Source organism: Maylandia zebra, linkage group LG11, assembly GCF_041146795.1.
Source record: "Maylandia zebra isolate NMK-2024a linkage group LG11, Mzebra_GT3a, whole genome shotgun sequence".
NCBI lineage: Eukaryota > Metazoa > Chordata > Actinopteri > Cichliformes > Cichlidae > Maylandia > Maylandia zebra.
In genome coordinates, this window is record NC_135177.1 from 25,332,570 (window position 1) to 25,350,369 (window position 17,800).

The 17,800-nt window shown below is 41.4% G+C and overlaps 1 protein-coding gene across 5 annotated transcripts in view; it reads left to right on the forward strand.

The window, feature by feature from the left end:
* The first annotated feature begins 2,504 nt into the window (after positions 1-2,504).
* The window catches only part of grik5 (glutamate receptor, ionotropic, kainate 5), a 123,035-nt gene continuing 107,739 nt past the window's right edge, over positions 2,505-17,800 (forward strand). For 2 of the 5 annotated variants that reach the window (XM_076890094.1, XM_004550892.4), the window contains exons 1-2: positions 14,188-14,570; positions 14,859-15,028. The gene's annotated coding sequence lies outside the window, so the exon portion shown is untranslated. Of the gene's footprint in view, positions 2,584-14,186; positions 14,571-14,858; positions 15,029-17,800 lie in introns of those variants that run through there. The other 3 variants (XM_076890093.1, XM_004550893.4, XR_013100849.1) reach the window with 3 other exon arrangements.

The window sequence follows — 17,800 nt, forward strand, 5'->3', positions numbered from 1 at the left end:
CTGTCGAGATTTTGAAACCGCTGTTTCTTTCTGTCTCACACACACACAGACACACACTGATGTTAGCGAATGGCACAGCGAAGCAGAGTAATGTGTGTAGATCAAGTCTAATGCTCCAATAATTTGTAGGACATTATGTTATTGATTTGTTTTGTGCTGTAATTAAATACAATAATAATAGGGATACGGCGAGATTCATGATGATTTAACTGAAGTACAGCATTATGCAGTGGCAAGTTGTGTAATGAAATTATCCAGCACTTGCTGTATAGTTATCAAAAATAATGATCCTATTTGTGTCTGAATTGGAAGAGGCATAATGTGATATAAGTTTTGCCAGCGCTGCAGTAGCCCATTATAGGCTTCTAAAGTGCAGTTTATGGCTGTCTCCCACCCAGTGATTGCTGACAGGGGGGTTTGAGACCACATACACGCAGAGGCACTCAGTCTTAGTTTGTTTTCATGTCATAGAGGCAGAAATGCTGATGATTGTGCGGGTAACTGAAATGGGGAAATGGCAGCATTTCTGCAGAGTGAGACGCACATCAGGAAATAGAGGGCTCCTGAGGAGCAAAAAGAAGCCGGTGCCAAAACTTGAGGAGCTTTTCGCTGCTTTTTTTGAGACACTCAAAAGCCTGTGAGTCAATAAATACATGTTTTTTTTCCCTCTTCCTGGCAAATCATGAGAGCTGATATTCTGGTGGAGTGCCATTTATTATACCTGCTGCTTGACATTGAAACAAAAACACACAAACACGCAGACATAATGAAATTGTTGATGCTGGCGGGGAAATCATGAGACCGGTGGGGCACACTAACTGCAGCGCGAATGTCTTTTTGATCTGTGGAAGACGGTATGTCATCAGTAGATCAGACTTAATCTTTTCATGGTTTTTAATTTAATCCTAGTCATTTAGAAAAAAGTAAAAGTAATTTAATCCCTACTTGTCTGTAGTTTAATGAGGTTTCTCATGCAGTGCAGTTTCTTGCAGTTATGCTAACTACTAAAAAACCTACAGTACTGTCTGTAGACACCCCTCTTTATATTTTGTCTTGGAAATGGAAAACGGGTGCAGTAGTTTACTGAAGAACTGAGTTTGTGCATTTCAGTGAATTGCCCAGGAGTTTTTTGCCACCTCTGTACATACTGATGATGATTTAAACAAAAAAATGTGATTAATTGCTTCACAAAATAACTCCTACGTCTGTTATGTGTAGTTGGAACACTGTTTCATTCCTTAAGTTAGGAGGCTTCAGTGAAGGATCAACTGAAGGTCCGCATCAATTTATTTCTGTTTTTTAAGGACACAACTTTCATATTCTCTTCTCCACTTACCCAGTTCTCAAGTTTTAAGGTTCCACTGCTCAATAGTTGGGTTTTTTTTGTTGTTTTTTAGCAGCTCTTTGAGAATCAACTTCTTGGTCCAGAAATAGACTTTTATGTCAAACTTTGCTATGTTTGGCTTTTTTCTGTAGATTTAACTGAATAAATGAGAACAAATGTGGTTTTTTGCAGCAGGCTGCTAGTAACAAAGAGCCTAAAGACACAATTTAAAACTGGTTGTTTGCCAAGTTGTCTGTTATGTGTAGACACGATTCTGGTTCATCCCTTGAGTTATGTGCCTTTTTATGTTTGAATGATTCATAGGTCAGTGTTAAGTGGCTTAAAAAGTAAACATTCCTCTGAAAATGGGACAAAGGCTGGACTGAAAATGAGTCGGAAATGTCCAAGGCAATATTCAAAGTCAAGATCGCCTTAAAAAGTAAAAGTATAAGAAAGCCTGGCTCATGAAATCGGGTGAATATGAAGAGGTAAAGAGTGGCTCAAGTCTTTTGCAAAGTGCTAAACAGAGTGAATGTGCAAATGCGGCTGAAACGAGCTGCACTCATTAAAATTATTTACTATAATAGGAGAGTGATCAGATCTTCCATTGTCAAGTAGATTACAGTGTTTATGAAAATGGAGCGTTTAAAATAATCGGCATACAGAAATAGATCTAGTGTTTAAAAAAAATAACCGCTCATTAAAATGGTGAGATGTTCAGTCATTATAGCATCGATCGGAGGAGATATAACATTTATAAAACCGAGTTGAGTTTATCCATCCATCTATCTAGCTGTCTGTCTGTCTCAGGCAGCACAGTAACTGATTTTTGTGTACACTAGAGTAGTAATATTATGTTAATATTCTTGCAAGTGCTGTGGTGATTTTTGCAATTATGTTTTAAAATTAATCATGGCTTGTATAAGCTATTAAAGCAGGGAGAGATAAGGGCCTTTTCTTAATTTTAATACAAGCAAATGAAATGCTGCAACTATGCAGCCACATAACCGACATATTCACGAGTGTCCTCATTGCAAACAAAACAGCCCGAAACGAGCACACGCAGTAGCTTCTCTCACCGTGGGCATCCCTTTGATTCCCACTTCTGCTTGTATCATAAACACTAAAAATACCTAAGTGACCCTCTGGAGAGGATGTGCATGTTCAGCTTTTAGCTCGGAGCAGCAAACTCGCTGACATCACAGTGTCCCGAGCAGGTGGAGGACGCCACGAGCGCTGTTTCTGGCTTTCATCTCCAGGTATGCGCAGCACTGCAGCTACCGAGTCAATATGGAGTTTTTAAGTGTGGCCTAAAAAGTAAAAGCAGTCAGCAATATTTGGAGTACTTTTTCATTAGAGGCAAGTGAGTGAGCTTTATATGTGTTACCTTTAAACATTTTAGCATGACGTGTGCAGGTAACTCCTGCCAGGTGTTTTAACCGTGTCTCACTTTTCCAGCTAACCTTTTAGCTAGCTGCTGTTCCAGCCACTTATTTTAATCAACTTCGCAGTGGCGTGTCCAGCGGGGTGGCCTGGGGGGGCACAGGCCACCCCCCCAACCAGACTGGCCACCCCAGGTGCCACCCCAAAGGCAAAACAATAAAATTCAATCAAATATCAAATGTACGATTATGTTTTCACGGTGAAGCTCAGATATCCGAGTGTAAGAGAATGCAGCATTGGCTTCTGTGCTATGTGCATCAAGTTAGCAAAGGTAGGAGAGCCAAGCACGAAAGATGGCACTGCACGAAACAATTTTTTGGTGAAAGAAAATGAGGACAGAATAAATGTAATATAAGTAATATTAAGTTTGTTGAGTTTAGTAAACTTCGGTGAAATTAGAATACCAAGGAAAAAATTACACTTAAAGAATTATTGCAGCCCTCGAATATTTCAGACAGTATGCTACTGAGGGCAGCTAACATAAGAGTTATGAGTTATAAGATATCATCTAAGTCGTAACATTGCTGTATGGAGCTGCAGATTTGGTTGCAGGTTAACATAGCTGGACTGGCCATCGGGCATACCGGGCATATGCCCGGTGACTTATTTATTTATTTATTTTTGTAATGGCATGAACAATGAGAGGTGGTGGATTGGCCAGATGCAGGTTGATGTGTAAAAATAACTCAGTTGTTTGGTGGTGGCTATGGCGGGGCTTCCACAGAGGCCAGCAGGTGGATGAGGGAAGGGGAGGCAGGAGGAGAGCCCCGAGGCGGCCACCAGTCCGAGTGTCAGGTGAACTGAACTTCAGGTAAGAAGTTATGACCTGCAGTCTATCTGGGTCAGATATAAACCAAGTTTAGGTGGAGTTTATTTTTGTTGTGCTGACTTTTTACTGTCAGTTACAATAACTCGTACTGCGTTCTAGCCAGCTTGACGGAGTTTTTATACAGCTGGGTGGGTGCTATGATGTTACTGATAGTGAACTTCTCTCATTCTCCCCCCTCCCTCTCCTGTTGCTACTTCAATCATGAAACTGATCAATGATCAGCTGATCGGCTTTTTTCTCTTGTTTATTTATCGCCCACTTTGCGCCAGAAAGGAAACCAGCAGATGTCGCGCTAAACAACAGCAGCACGTTTAAGCTTGATCAGCTTTTGTTAGAATTTATTTAATATTAATTTCTAGTATCAGCTGATGTTGGCTGGAGCCACAGCTGTAAAGCTGCTGGTCATGATGTCGGTTTGGTTATGTGGTGAGAGGGAAACATGAAGATGAAACCAGGAGATGTCCTTACTGAACCATCAGAGCTGAACAGATGATGGAGAAACAGGTTTACCTTTTAGGTGACATGGATGAGTTGAAGGGAAGCTATGAACTGTTTCTGAGAGACAAATAACACCAGGATCCTTTTTTATGTAGCTGACAGCTGGTAACTGTGCAGGGGCGGGTCTAGGAAAGTTTTGCCAGGGGGGCAGGTAGGGCATTAACAGGCAAAAGGGGGGCACAAAGAAATACCTTTCTTTCTTATTCTCATTTAAAATGTCTAGCTTTTATTAAATAATTATCTAAATCTTACAACCAAAGTTTTTATCTGATGTAAAATGTATAGAAATCATACATATACCAACAAGACGGTGTACATATGGAAAAGATATATATAAATTTTATAAAGTTTGTATCTGTCTTGTGTGAAACTTGTATGAAAAGCATACAAGAGTAAAAACAGATATAAGATCCCTTGAAAGATTATATAATGAATCTTGTATGTTTTGGATACTAAAACAACATATGAAAGTAATAAGAAAGTGGCCACTTTCATGAGTAAATCATGTAAGTTTTTACTATTTCTTTTCCATATGGGACTGTCACAACAGCATTTGTTTTCATTCAAAGGCTTTATGGCTTTAATACCTGGTGGGCCGGTCTGTAGTCAAAATGCCCGATTTTCTGTCCCAGTCCAGCCCTGCAGGTTAATACTGGCAGTGTCACCATGCCAGCTGACTGTATTTCATCATCAGCCAGTGTTGTTCTTGATCAATATTACCAAAGTTTACCATAAGGCAGCATAGAAAGTATTTACTTGCTTTCAGGTTTCATTCAAATGTTAGTCTTTTCAGTTGTTTCCCCACTTTTTTCCTGTTTCAAAATCACCAGTTTGTGAGAAGATTATCTTCTTTTTTTTAACAGGCAGATAAAGTTTTACATTGGAATTGGCTAATTTGTCAATTGTTTGTTACAAATGTTCGTATTTTAATATTCAAAAATGTTTTTGCCCAAAACATATGTGCACTATATGTCAGTAAAAATACTATGCAAATATTGCTGTCCTTGAATACTGAGTAAACACTGACAAAGCACTGATTGTATCTCTTGTACTTTATCAACACAGTATCTAAAAACTTTGCACCATAGTGGTTAAAATCTCATTCGAATAAGAGTTAAAAGCGCATTCGGTTATTAGGTTTATAGGGTTATTGAATTATGGTTAACGGTTGGTAGGTCTGTGAAGGTTCTCAGTCATCCAGGTCATCGTAGTCAAAGGAGCTTGCAAGCTCCTTTGATTAACGGTTGGTAGAATTTTTTAAACTTTATCTGCCAATTACATCTGCCACCCTTCTCCAAATCTGTGCCCCTACCTGGCCCCCCCAACAAAAATTTTCTAGACACGCCACTGCAACTTCGATCATTTGTTTATACTTTAACAGAGTCATTTAATGTTTAATTTTTTGTTTGGAAATGACTCGAGCAATTTAAATATGTATTTATTAGTTTAGCCTAAGATTTAAGTTTTCCATCAACATTTACACAAATGTAACTATTACTTTTAGCCATCTTATTGTGTTGCTCGTTCAGCCACTTTTTTTTCTGTTTAAATAGAATTTTACTGGAGTTTATAAATAATTATAATATTAAGGAGAGCTCTCCAGCAATCAGATGATCACCTATGAGCAGGATGACCAGCTGTCATCCTTAACTCAGCATTTTTTTCTTTGTCCCCTTCTCACATTTTGAGATAGTCTCCCACATTTTGATTGCTTTCTCAAAAAGTCTGGCTTTTACCCAAAGTATATGAAGGGAAGGCTTTTTACTATATTCAGAACTTCAGCCTGTCTAATGCCACACTCATCAGGGAAAGACACCAAAAAGTCACAGGCTTTGCAGATTTGGGTGACTATGATGGAAGCTGCCATGAAGAAAATAAAGCAGCAGTATATTCTGAGAGACAGGAGGGGGTATGGCGTAAAGTGACAGAATACATGTATGTCATAATTTTATAATAATAGTGACACTTGTCAGATATGGCTAAAAAAATAGAATAAAAAAAAAAACTATGGATAGATCCAAAACCTGAAGAGCAACTGAAATAACAGCATGGAAACATTCAGACTACCTTTCAGCATTATTGATGTGTCCCACTTTGTCTCACAAAAACACAGCGGTTGCCTCACATTTAGTTTGATCTGGCCACCCTACCTGTGAGCACCACATGGCGATGGTGGGGAGGAAAAAAAGCTCCCTCTTACTAGGAAGAAGCCTCAAATCAGGCTCAGGGAGGTGCAGCTGTCTGGCACTGCTGTCTCGGTTTGTGGGGACAGTAAAGGCATAAAAGAAAAACAGGGAGGGTAGAAACAATAAGCAGGATGTGATGACAGCCCTAAAAATCCAAAGGCATTTGGCCATGATTTGCCAACTTGTGGCAACATTGCTCTGTGTGTACACAGCCCTTCAAAAGAAGAAAAAAGATTTTTCTCAAACGCTACACTAACGTGATAAAACAACATGAATAAAATGTATTTTACAAACGTTACTATGACATTACATCTGATCAGAGACCAGGAAGATGCACAAATTCCTTTGGGGGTTTCCCATCCAGTGAAAAAATCTACACAAATCAAATATCCAGAGCCATCTGCTGCAACGACCCTCTGTGGGTAAGAGAGCAGCAGAAAGAAGCGTTGTTACTATGGTTGTAGATCCAAGTCAGGGAAGTGTTTTTACATCAAGTTATCAAATGAAACATCGTGCTATCATTTGTATCATTGTTGTGAGAAGCTTTTGTTATAATAAGAGTGAGGGGCAGACGCCCTGGACAGGTCTTTTGCAGGGCTAATGCCAGATTTAGACTTTGTAGAGCCTATGACGTAACCTACATAAGTGGCCGACATCGTCGGAGTTTATGTTAATACACACTCACATTACACAGTACATAATAATTACCGTGAGGTCGTGTCCCGGTGTTTTATATGTGGTGCCAGCCAACAAATAAAATGCTGGTACTTTTACCTCCTCGTCCTTTGTTGTGATCATTTTTTTAGGGGCAAATATATTTGTCTCTCAAATTTCTCTTTTTCTGACATTTGTGAGTCCTTATGTTGATGCTGAGACGATGATTGATACATTCTCACTGATAAATTTAGAAACTGTGGCAAAAAATAGCTGGAAATGACAAGGAAGAATCGAGGGTGCCGAACAGGCCAGTCACAGTCGTTGTGGGCTATGTCGACTCGACATGTAGTTACACCGCGGCGCACGTCAGGTTACTCTGTAGATTTTCCAATTAAGTATGAATCCCAAACATTTAGACCTATGGCTAATTTAAAAACACCAGATGATCTGACATGTTTGTCTTTGTACTGTGAGAGGAAGGGAACCCACACAGGCACTGGTAAACTCCGTGTGTGTGTGTGAGTGGGTTCAAACCAGGACTTTCTGACTGTGGGATGACAGTGCTAACCACCGCACCACTGTGCTGCCCAGCATTGTGTAATATGAACTTTAAGTAAGCACAAGAGACCAATTGAGGAAGTTAACACTTAGCTGCCCTAACCACGGGTAGTTGAACCGACTATCCTGAAATATAATCATGGCATTTTTCTTTTTTAAACTACTTGAAATAGAATTACTCTGTATTTTTAGTTTGGATTTAGTGGTGAAACACCAGTAAATGCAGTGTAAATAAAACCCACAAATTACTCAGGCAGTGTGCTCTTACAGCACATGGCCTGGAGTTATGCTCTAAAAGCAGAGTGAAACTGAGGTTCTTGTAGGTATATCTTACAATGATCTGGGTAAAATTAGCATGTGCTTTCCTGAAGCGAATTATAGTAAATATAGCATATGTTACACACCAACAGTATTAAAAAATAACAACACAGACCTACAGTGAGTTCCACTAAACCCACTTAATACTGAGTCTCTAGAGAAGCGTTAATGTCGTGTTTTTTTTTTTTTTTTTTTTTTTTAAATGGCATTTTTATTGACATCTTGGCAAGTTGTGGATGCCGGGAAAAGCTTTGTTTCCAAGGTAACATGACAGAAAAATCTCGTAGCTGACATAGATTAGCCCTTGTGTTTTAATAAAAAAGGAACATTTAATTTAGCATGGGAGCCGTCTAATTTATATATGGTAATTGGTGTTTTCATCTGTCATCTTTCCAGTGACACGCATGACACGTGTCTTCAAGTACGTTATGAGCATTCAAAGGGGATTAATTTCTATATTTGTGTACTACACTCATAATTTTGCCTTTAAGCATTTCATGCAAATAATATCTTGGCTAAATGTGAAGACGGCTAATTTCACCCAGCCCTAAACGGATACCTAAAAGTACTACTGCAGTGTATTTGTGATGGATGCAATATCAACATCAGAGCAACACTGGTATGTGGCTATTAAAGGTCAAACAATTTACCAGGCAAAATCATATATACTAGTAATTCTACAGGCGAAGGAAAATATCATAAATCACATTAAGGTCAGCGTACAGTATGTGCTGCACTACACAATGCAAGAAAAATGATACCGTTACGTAGGGAGACAGACATGTTTTATTAAGTTGCATGCATGCAGTACGCACCTTTACATCTCTGCTGTGTTTTAAGATTATTCATCCCAGCTGAAAAACGTTTCACTTCTTCCACGGCGATCTGTCTTAACAAATAAAGTCTGAGTTACGGGGCATGCAGAAACATGATGTACTTCTTTGTGTTTGACTAAATGAGCGCACTTATGCAAACTTATTCAGCCGGCTACAGCTGACTTCCCAACTTTATTATCACATCGATGTTATTAATGTATGACTGACCTATTTAAGTAATGGTATACATTTATCATTCTCTATGTCTTGTGATTATATATTTATTGCTGGCACATGCTTCCTCTCCGCCCTCTGTCCTTTTCTTTTTCTCCTTTTTCGCTCCTTTTTTTCTTTTTTGCATCCTCACCCTCCTCTCTGTCTCTCTCGTCCCTCACCAACCCCCCACCTCTCTCTTTGCTGAGGTGGCTGTAACTGCTGTGACTTTGACAAAGTATTCTCCACGTGTATTTCAGCGTACGTGTGGATGCAGGGTGTGTGTGTGTTTCTTTTTTTTTAGTTTGCAAATGTGTCCGACTGTTGCGCACGCAGCGTCCATCTGTGTGTGTCAGCTTACTGCAGCGTGCTCGCACTTACGTCTGCCGCTGCTGCTGCTTATGTCACGCTACAGTCCTGTGTTCTGTCCTCCGTTACCCTCTCACTTTTTTCATCACTTGCTCTCTTGTTCACCTTGTTTCTGCCTATGTGATACCCCCCCCCCCCCCCCCCCTCCCTCTGCTAGTCCCCTCCCTCATGTTTGCTCCTTCCTCTCTCTCTCTCATTGATAGTGAAGCATATGTGACTGGAATACTGAGGAGCTAATCATTATGCCATGAGCACAGCGCAGTGCTCGGGCAGAATGTCAATTCTCCCTCCTCTCTCTGTCTTCCTCTGCCTTTCCCTTCCCTCTCGTCCACGCTTTCCAAGCAGTAGTTAACATGGAAGCCACATTTGCGCTCTACACAGTGAAAATTAAGGAAACACTCTCACACGTAACGCCCGGCACTTGCAAACACTGGGCTTTTAACACCTGCACTTAAGTGCAATGTGTAATGGTTCGGCGAGGTTTACATTTGTGCTGCGGATGGTATTTGGAGTGTGCGCGCGTGTTACATAGTTGTTATGTAAAAGCGCTCCACATCAATTTGTCAAGAGCAAAGTGGTGTGGGATGGAGATGAGAGACAGCTGTTGAATGCATATTTAGAGAGAGGAGGGAGACTGAAACAGAGAGTGACAGCAGACTTTCTGTGGAGGCCTAAATCACCACTAATATTAAGGTAAATAACCACGTAGGATTATTCGCATTATATTGTAAACACTTAAAAAGATGGAGGTATGATACGGAGATAGTCGTGCGCATGCAGCAGTCTCGGTGTCACTCAGCAGCGAAGGAAAACACAAATGAGAGCGGGGTAAATTAAACTAGAGGTAAATTAGACTGCGTGCATGCGCTTGGACTGCGGGGTGCACGTCAGCGTGTCTGATGAAATGGGAGAGACAGCACACGGAGACTCCTCCTGACTTCTTGAAAACTGCAGCTGTGGGTCACAGCTAGGGGTAACGCTGTGTGTACGCAGCCCTCCAAATCTTCCACTGAAAAACACACACACACAAACACACCACATGCACACAGACTACAAAGGAACTTTAAATTTGCAAGTTGGACAGACGCACAAACAGTCATATCCAAATGTCCACATAAACACACACACACATGCATAGAAAAAACCCCAGCCGTGGCCTAAGGGAACCTCTAGCGTGACATGGTTGCAGTCTAATAGGCTCAAGCATGAGTGAGTAATAGGTGTTCCAGCACTGTCCGCCCACTGGACAAAGACATCTTGAGATGCACATTATTTTATGAGATGCAAAGTGAATAGGTGAAAACATGATGATGCATTGGGTGGGCGGTGAGTGGAGGGGGCTGTTTGAAACCAAAGCGGAGGAGACAGCTCAGCATTGTCACATGCTATATTTGCTTCCTGGTTTGATTAGGGGACAGGTTAGCGGACAAGCCAGAGTTGATATACCCAGAGGCTATCATTTAATACATGAGACGCAAATAGGTTTTAACATAACGTACAGCACTTAGCATTCAGGTTATGAATGAAATAAGTCATAGGTTGGACTGGAGCAGTGCGGATTAATTAGTGATCGACACACAAGCATATTTATTTATTTTTGCTGCCACTTTATTAAATTAAATTCAATAGATTACATCTGGACAAATCTTTTAAAGCATAGTGTACAAACATCACTGTTAGGCAACACAGTGTTGTCACTAGCAATTAAAGCGCCACCTCATGCACAGAGTGACAAAATCAATGATTCAACACACCGTGGTGAGTTTAAAAGCCTTGGAGGACACAAAATGCTAAGAGAGCGCTGGGGCTGTAAGGTTAAGAAAAAGAGCTATATTGCAAAGGCTACTTGGACCCACCAGAGAGGAGCAGTGGTATCATAAGGCCAGTGTCCCAGTCTCGTTAGGGGGGGATGAGACAGCATAGCCTGATCGAAAGTGGGGATATGGGAGTTAGACAGTGACATCATAGGCTGTGAGCTGCTCCTCTGGAGACTGCTGTCTGCTTGCAATGGGCTCGTGCTGTTGCTGAGTTGTGCCTTGTATGACTGAACATTATAAATAGTGAGAAGGGTGTCAGCTCCATTCAAGGGAGTTGTGCATGAAGAGTCGGGGTGCTCCAGTGAGAGGAGGAATGTTTTTCAGCAATGGCTTGGGTGTGTGGGAGAGGAAGTAGTCCCCACCTTTCTGTGAGTTACATATACCTGATTACAAGTAAAAGTGTTCTACTGAAAGTTTGATTCATTAGTAAAAAGTATAGGCAGCCCATTCTTCTTAATAAGACAAAGGACTCACTATGCTGAAATGCCATTTACCACTTGAAATCAATTCAACTCAATTTTATTTTATTAAGTATTGCATTAGTTCATTTCTGTCAGGACCACTTTAGTCAAAACTGGATTTTTCTTTTCCATCTGTGGTAATTTCTGTCTGCTGCTGGACCACCTGGGGAGCTGGGGGTGGGGCTTGGGATCAATGACAACCGACATCACATTGATTCGGTTAAAAATGGTATGAAATGAAGGAGCTGGGGTGGAGGTGGGTTTCCAAAGTGGCTTACAGAAGCATGATTATAATTAAAATGCTTATCTAATTAACTTGCTATCGAAGACTATTATATATTTATTAAACATTTACTCAAACACTCACACTGGATGGATGCATCCTTGGTGGGGGGGAGACTCGGGGGTTCAGTATCAAGATCCTTGATCCTTCGACATGCAGACTGAAGTAGGCAGGGAATCGATCCGCAACCTTGTATCGCTCATGTTTAAAGGGCTCATATCATGCTTTTCCATATTTTCTGTCACTGTGTTGTTATAGTTCAGAGCTTCAGACGCTCTAAACACCCAGCTGATTTCTCAGACTCGGCTCTGTCTTCAAGCACAGAAGCCCCTCCCACAAGTGGGATATCTAGCTGGCTAGACAAAACCTAAAACCCCAGATAGCAGGTATCACAATGGTGGTTTCTCTGGCGACTCAGAGTTTCTGCTTAAAGATCTTTGCACGCTCACATAATGGCACCGCCTACTCCAGACAGAGAGCAAAAAAATGGGTAATAAAGATTAAACATAAAATGTAACAGTAAAATGAGATGCTGTTACTGCAAATAAACTACAAATGTAACAGATGAATTTTCTGATCTGTGCATTATTAGCTGCAATTGGAGCAGTGCAAAAGAGACTTAACAGCATTTGAAGCAAGCATAAAAACATTTACACACTTTATGAATCACCAGATTAATGCATGCAAATTTCAGTACCAGTGCAGCTCACATAATATGAACTGCTGCAAGTTTACAGCTGGGCTTCACTCGGTTGTTTTAGTAAGGCGCTGCTTCAGAAGTTCCACAAAAAAAGTACGAAAAGCATAAATGGTATTTCTTCAAGAGAGAATCTTTATCACGCTCATGAGACGCTGTAAACAGAAAGAATCAGTGAAATGATGATGCTTCTGGAGTTTAAACCAAACCATGAGTTACTGCAGAACACTTTACACTCAACATAACTCGATAACCCATTAATCTCACTTTGTAGTTCACCCTTCCTGCGTTCAGACCTTCTGTTTGCCGGTGGTAGCCTGTCAGAAGAAATGTGGATCCATCAAAATGACTTATTTTAGACCATGACTTCACCAAGGCTCGGTAAAAGATAAATAAGGGTCATATGTAAATCTGAATTCTGCAAAACTGCTCTAGTAGAGTCCAAGAATAAAAATATGGAGATGGAAATGAGCTAACAGCATGCTGTGATAGTGTTATGCACTGGTTTATCGACTGAAGATTGCATCTGCCAATATTTGTCTTGTTGACCGCGCACTCATGCATCCGCACCTCCAGCCAATTTAGAATCACCAGTTAACCTCGCAAGCACGTCTTTGGGCCGCTTGCGAGGGTAATTGGTGCTAATGCCTCAAAAAAGATCCAAGCCGACCAGGAGCGTTATTGCTAACCGCTACACCACTGTGTTGGCCTTATCAGCAATACATTTGCACGACTTAATTTGTCCTTATATAAAGAACATGTGATAGAGGCGGTGGCGTCCAGTAAAGTGGATTTCATTTAAATATGAAAAGAATTCATGAAAAATTGACACTGTCAATAAGAAATAAAAAAGCGTGTTCAATAATTTATTAATTCACGACGTGAGGAGAACGATTCATGGTGGCGTGAATGATGCAGCGCTGCTCAGGTTTCTGACCAAACTAGCTCTCAGGGCTCTCTCCTTTTATTACAACCTTCATCGCAAAGTTAAAAAACTTTATTGCAGATTTGTCTGACGACACCGAGGGAATCCATAACGACAACAACAAAACAAAGAAAAAAATACACCGGCATCGGTTGTTGTTTCATATATTCTTAGTTAAACGCGGCGCCAGCATCACAATTTCACAATTAGTGGTTCCCCTCTCTGATTGGATCTACGCCTTCATGTGTCTGTGTGTGCACATTAGCGACATTATGTCAATATGCGCCTTTGCGTGTGAGCCGACGGGCGTGTTTACATTGTGGCGCGCTGGTGTCTGCACGTTTGTGTGTGTGTGTGTGTGTGTCACGGGGTACGAGACGAGGCGAGTGGTGCGGTCGTGTGATAGTTTTTGTCACCCCGAGCGAGCAGCCACGTCAAACTCTGTCAGGGTAGTTTTCCCCGGCCGTGGGTGTAACACATCCCTCTGATTACTCTCTCTGTCTTTCTGTTGCCGTGTGTGTGAGTGTGCGTCTCATTCAGATAGTGTGCGTTTTCTTCATGACCAGCTTTTTCTTTTGCCCCCCCCACATTTCAAATGCTTATCGGACAAACTGACAGTGAGAGCAAAGAGAGAGAATGGAGGGGTGATGGGTTTTTTATTTTTGATATTCATCTTTGAGAAAAATACCTAGGAGGGAGAGAGAGCGTGTAGAGGAGTGGGTGTTGGGAAGGAGGAGGGAGGGTGAGGAGAGAGTAGGAGGGTGCAGAGAGGGACGGAGAGAGAGCTAGCTGATTAGATTGGAGAAAGCCAAGGAGGTACGGGTATACTATTGAGCAAGGGGAGAGGCAGAGGGGAGGGTGACTAAGTGAATGCAGTTTGCCGTCGCGTGTCGCCGTATCACAGCGAAGTCCACTGGCAGGCAGACGGATCGGACCCGAATCAACAAATGGAGACAGAAAAACTGGATGTATACTGCATGTGAGGAGAAACCAAGGGAGGATATAGAGTCTGCCTTCATATCCTTTTATCTTTGCATCTAATACTACTGTGAGGAACCCACAGGGAGGGAAAGAAAAACAGCGGACAACTAATTTTTCCTCTAACACGTCTGTGAAGCAGAGGAGCTGTGAATAGAGTGAGCTGTGGGACTCGCTGGGATTTCTGGATATAAGCTCAGTAAGTATTTGTATAGGCTGTGTAAAGGCACTGTATGAGTGTGTGTATATGTGTGTGTGTGTGTGTGGACTGATGCCTCAGCTTTGTGCGCTGCCTCTGATGTTTTTTCCTCATAAGAAAAAGGCGAATATAAGGAGCGCTGGGAGGGAATTTAAATCCAGTTGTGCCGCTGCAGTGTTTCCCTTTATTGTCACATGTTGTTGGCGTCACTGAGCTGCTTTTCTTTTCTAATTTAAACAACTACCCCAGACTTGACTCTGTGTGCTGTTTGTGCCTTTTCCTCCTCAGTTGCCGGTGTGTGAGTGTGTGTGTGTGTGTGTGTGTGTGTGAGAGAGAGCTGATAATAGCAGCTCCATTGGTATTCAGCGGAGGGAGCTCCAGGATCTCGCTGCGCCTTTCCCCAGGATGGGATCACAGAGCAGGGATTGTGCTTGCCTGTGGAGAGCCCGCTGAAATGGGTGAGTGTCCATCCCGCTCCTTTTTTCCCCCTCCTCTTTTCATTCTCTTTCACCTCTTAGTTGATTGTTTCCTAAATATATATAAATATGTATATATGTGTATGGCTTTAGTCTGCAGTTATATACAGAGCATTTTCATTCCTGATGGGCCCCCCTCGTTTCCTTGTGTCTCACCCACTCACCCTGTCCAGCCCCACCTGTTTCCCTCCATCACTCCTTCCATCCTCCTTTTCTTTTACCTCCCCCCAAACGCCTCAGGGCATAAGCCGTCCTATCCAGTTTTAATGGATATAGACAAAATCTGAATGGCTCAATCCATTTTGCTGCCTGTCTCCCCCCTCTCTTTGCCTCCTTTTCCATCTTCCCCTCTTTGGCTGTGTCACCCATCCCCCCCCCCCCCTCTTACTTCCATCCCTCTCTCGGTCTCTTCGGGCTCCTCACTACATTCTGTTTGATTTTAGACACACTGAGGACACTCTGAGACTCTTTCCTGACAAAGGAAATGAATAAAGATGCTGTGGATGTGTTTATGTGTGTGTGGAAGGGCTGCTATTTCTGTGTCCGTGTCAATCTTTTTTTTTTTTCCCACTCAGAGGGAGCAGAGGTTTGTGCTCAGCCTCAGTGTGAAGGACTGGAGGAACAGAAGGTTATGAAGTAGATCGGTGTATATAATAGCTTCTGGCATGACAGCTGTGACACATATGTACATGCACAGACACACAATGTCACTCTTTTTACACGCACCTCCGTCTTTGCACTCCTCGCTGACATACCTTCTGCACACCAATTCGCACCCACCTACGTCTTTTCACACCTGCGACACCTTAGCATGCTTAAGGTGCCAACAAAGGCTGGACCTACACACACATACACACACAATAGAAGACACTGAGCACTAACCTCACCGTGCTTAGTCTCATCTTAAATGGTCCTTGGAGAATATCGGTGTCACGGGAGGGTCGTATATATCCAACAGAAGTATTGATTGGAGCTGATAAGCTGAATGGCCTCGAATGTTTCACTGTAAATCGGCCATCACCCACCTCACTGGAGTCACTAAACTTATTTAACGATTTTACTCTGTTAAAAGAGATGATATTACTGCAGGGCTCTGAAATGACCTTTTTTCCTTTTTCCTCTGTACTTTTCTGACTTAAGAAGAGATCCATCACTCGACTCAGAGCGGCAAGCTTTTTTTGATTAGGATTCAGAAAGGACTTTATCATATTCAACAGGTGCAAACTGTTGCATAGTAACAGAGTCGAGACTACCTGTTGGGTAAGATTTGACATTGCGCCTCTATTTTTAGAATTGGGTCATCTGTTTGACAAAAGGTAGTGTGATTTATTAGGAAATGAAAAATAGAAACTCAGCAGGCATCCAAGTCTGTCTAAGCTCGGGCCATCTGTCATCTGCATGCATACCTGTCTACCTGGAGCGGGGTTAATTTAGAGGGATTTATGAATGCGTTTTGCCACAACATGAACTGATACATAGATAATATGTGTCGCTATTTGGAAACTGTACCAAAGTATGACTCACAAAAGGTTCATTGTTTTGTTTGCATTACATTAAATGCAAGAGAGCACAATGAAATGCAAATAGCGTGACCTGTCAGGAGGTCTAAAGAGACAGTACCGAATATGACGCAGCTCTCTGCATGACATTTCAATCCAAATCTCAGTATGTTATAGACGAGAACAAAATATTTTTACATTTATCTTTAACTGAAGAGGTTCTCCTCATTTCTTTTGCACCAAAACACAACTGAAAAGTATTAATGTTGTTTCAGCTGCAGAGGAATAAACAGTTTTATGCGTCTTTAACACTGTAACGTCAAGAGTATCACACTCGATACGTGAGTTTTTGTGATGTGTCAAGACTTCTTTTCCCCCCTGGGAAAATTGCATGATACATTTTTAAGCTCAAACTGCAAAAAATGACAGATTTAGCAAATATGATACATATTAAAACTCATATGCAAATTAATATATATTTATTTCGTCAGAAGGTTCAATAACTACTCTATTTTCAAAAAAATTGAATTTTCTGGCAATTTATTTAATGGTTCAGGTTTTAAAAAGTTAAATAAAAATGAGCATAAAGTTATTTTTAAAATATCCAAGATATTTGTCTCTACTCTGTCTTGTTCATTTGAATGCGTCTTATTTTAATATTTGAATCGGTTTTGTGTAAATATCACCTCAAGGTATTGTTTTCATCCATTGTGTCAAACAGATAATCCATCTTATCATTACATCTCACATGACTTTGTGTTATAATTTAGTGCAATAATAGAAGAAAAGTTAAAAAACAACACTTTTTATTAAAATGTGACATCTAGTCTGGACCAACTAGTTATGTCTTGTGGCTTTGTTGCACCTGATGCAGCCTGTGGAGCCTGTGGTGAACAGACACCTTGGATTCTGAAGAGAAAGAGTAAAAATGATTGCATGAAAGAAGTTAGAGGTGAAGATCTGAAATTGGATAGAGGGAATAAAAGTGAGATGGGGATGACGAGAGCATTTGAAGATGAGCTTGTTGGAGAGAGTGAAAGCCTCAAATCATAGAGTGAGTGGAGAGGAGGTCGGCACAAACAAGCAGCAAAGTCGTGGAAGAGTGACAAGGACGGAATAGACAGCAGGACGACAGGCAGGGTGGAGAGTGGCGAGGAGGAGAATGACATACGCGATAAGGAAGAGTGACACAAATGTCACCATGCTAACCTTTCATGCACTCTCCCTCTCTCCTCTCTTCTGCTTTTTCCTCCTT